The sequence below is a fragment of the Propithecus coquereli genome, unplaced genomic scaffold (assembly GCF_000956105.1).
Source record: "Propithecus coquereli isolate 6110/MARCELLA unplaced genomic scaffold, Pcoq_1.0 Scaffold11, whole genome shotgun sequence".
NCBI lineage: Eukaryota > Metazoa > Chordata > Mammalia > Primates > Indriidae > Propithecus > Propithecus coquereli.
This window is the reverse complement of record NW_012134969.1, coordinates 12779422-12782798: the sequence shown is the minus strand read 5'-3', so window position 1 is coordinate 12782798 and position 3377 is coordinate 12779422.

Below are 3377 nucleotides of genomic sequence, written 5' to 3'. Positions count from 1 at the left end.
CAAATTAGTGCAACCTCTGTGGAAAAGAATTTGGAGATACCTCAAAGATCTAAAAATAGAAATACCATTTGATCCAGCAATAGCACTATTAGGCATCTACCCAAAAGAGCAAAAGACATTTTATAATAAAGACGTCTGCACCCGAATGTTTATGGCAGCACCATTCACTATTGCAAGGATGTGGAAACAACCCAAGTGCCCATCAATTCATGAGTGGATTATTAAAATTTGGTATATGTATACAATAGAATATTATTCAATCATAAGAAAGGACAGTGATCTAGCACCTCTTATATTTTCCTGGATAGAGATTGAGCCCATTATCCAAAGTGAGGTATCACGAGATTGGAAGAATGGGCTCCACATGCACTCATCATCAAATTGGCACTGACTGATCAACACTATGGTGCTCACATGGTAGTAATATTCTCCAGGATTAGGAGGGTGGAGGGTAAACTCACAACTAATGGATGTGGTAAGCGTTGTGGAGTGGAAGGGCATGCCTCTAATCCTCCCCTGGGTGAGGCAAAGACATAAAATGTAACCAAAATGTTTGTACCATCATAATATCCTGAAATAAAAAAAAATATATAGCATATATATATTTCTCCTTCCACTAAAAATACACTCAATTTCTGTTTGCGTTGGAAGCTGGGATACAGATTCTGAGTGGCTTTACCTAAGACATCTCTTAGGTGTTCTTCTCTTCTCTTCCCTCTGCAGATGTCCTGTAAGTGTATATCATCTACCCTCATGGCTTTATATATCAACAATATGATGATGACTACCATATTTATATCTCCAACTCAGAATTGTTTTCTATGCTCCAGACATGAACATACAGCCAGCCTCTTGACAAGTTCGCTCGGTTGTCCCAAAAGCAACTTACACTCATCTTAAACTGCAACCTTGATCTTTTCCCTTCAGAATCACTCCTCCTCCTGACTGTCAAGTCTTAGTAAATGATATCAGCAATTATCCTGGAAGCTTCAAACCCAAAACCCTGGGAGTCATACTTGGCTTTACCTCTCTGCCACAACCCACATGCAGTCCTTCACCAAGCCTTGTCAATACAGTCTCTATCATTTAATTCAAATTTTATCATTGCTCCAGATTGAGAAATTGTATTTTCCATAGATGGCCATAAAAATTCCTATCCCACAGGCTCAGGTGACCACATGTGCTATGATCTGGATGTGTCCCCCAAAATGCATATGTTGGAAACTGAATCCCCAGTGTGGCAGTGTTAGAAGGTGGGGCTTTTGGGGAGGTATTTAGGTCAAGAGGGCTCTGTCCTCATAAGTGGATTAATGCCACTATAAAAAAGGGTTTGTGGGAGTGGGTCTGCTCTCTCTTGCCTTTCCTCCTTCCACCATGTGAGGACACAGCAAGAAAGCCCTCACAAGATGCTAGCACCTTGATCTTGGACTTCCCAGACTCCAGGACTGTGACAGAATAAATTTCTGTTCTTTATAAGTTACCCAGTCTCAGGTATCCTGTTATAGAAGCACAAACGGACAAAGATAACATGTGACTGTGATTCTTCCCCATCAATAGGTAGAATATAACTCCCCTCCCCTTGAGTCTGGGCCAGACTTATGACTCACTTCTAATTAACAGAATGCAGTGGACGTGATACTGTGTGACTTCTGAGGCTAGGTCAAAAAGAACCATCAAGCCTCCATCTGCTTTCCTTGAGACATTTGCTTTGGGGGAATCCAGCTGTCATGTAAAAGTTTGGCTATACTGGGACCACTGTTCTGAAAAGGGCATACGTAGGCATTCCAATCTGACTCCCAGTCTCAAGTGCTGGCCACAAGTGAAACATCTTGACTGCCCAGCCCAGTCATAACTTCAAATAACTGTAGCCCCAGCCACCACCTAGCCATAACCACATGAGATATTCTGAATGAGAATTACCCAACCAACCCTTTTTTGAATTATTGGCTCACAAAATTTTGAGTAAAAATAAAATGGCCAGGACCTTGGTACTTTAAAACAGGAGTCTGCCAACCTCCTCATTTGCTGGCAAATTAAAAAACTTCTCTTAAAAATAAAATAAAATAAAATAAAATGGATGTTCCTATACCACTAAATGTTGGGGTAATTTGTTATACAGTGTCAGTGACTAGATTGGCTTCCCATTGTTGTCAGGACAATCCAAAATTGTTTCTGGAAGCTACAGGGCCCTGCATGTTCTGGCTCCTGGCTATTCCTCCAGCCTCTCCTTGTGCCTTGTTCATCAGGCTTCAATCATCCTGACCCTTGCTTATTCCTCATTAGGAATTTTGTTGAGGCTATTGTTTTCCCTTCCTGGAATGTATTATATTTGTCACCTGGCCAACACCAATTCAGTCCTCAGGTCTTAAATGCCATTTCTTCAAGAAAGCTAAAAGGATACATGGCATGGAGGGAGGGGTTGGGTGGTGGTGATTGTTTTTAGGATGAAAGAAATGAACAAAACTATCCCATGATAGGAAAGAGTCATGGAAAGGGAAAGATGGATGATGCAGGAGAGAAAAGATGACAAATGGAGAGTGGTGAGCTCCAGCTCTCACATTCCTATCTCAGATGTGGAAGAGCAAAAAAAAAAGGACAGGTGGCATGTGGATACTACTGAAACCTACTCTATTTGGGTAAGGCTGACATCCAAGGACAGCATCAGTGGGCTCCGGAGCTCTAGTTTCCCTTGGGATCAGCCAATGGGAAATCCTGGCAAGGAATTCGTAGAAAGGAGGAATGTTTGGCCCCCCAGCTCCCTCCCTCTGGGGTCACCTCTGCCTGGCTGCTTCCCTCATCTTGAAGTGGTCATGCTTCTCTCAAAGTGGCCCTCTTCACATGGGCTCCTCTGGGATTCCAGGAGTGACTCTCTTTTCTCCCCACTGCAGTCCCTTCTGTTGCTAGCACTGGATGATTCACTATCCCCTGGGATTCCCCACACCCCCACCAATATTTTTGCAAATTGCTTGTCTATTAAACCATCCTCAAATTACCCTAATGTAAGTGTGACACCTTGTCAGATACAGATGGGAATGCTGTTGAGTAAATAAATATTAATAAAAAGGGCAAGAAAATATGAAGCTGGCAACAAACTTAACACCTGATGCTATTCCAGTTAAAGTAGAATACAACATAAATCACTAAAACAATATTACCATTAAGCTAAGGAACAAAATGAAGGACTGTGGAGTTGTCATTCTGTAAACACAGGGAGAACACCTATAGAGAAAAAGGGTCACTTCCATAAACAATGGAATCAAGCTTTTCTTTTCTTCACTTGAAGCTCTGAACTAACAGAATTCATGAGAGATTATGTAAAACAAATCAGATGAGTCATTTTATTCTTTTTCAGTTGCCCAAACATGGCAAATCTTAGA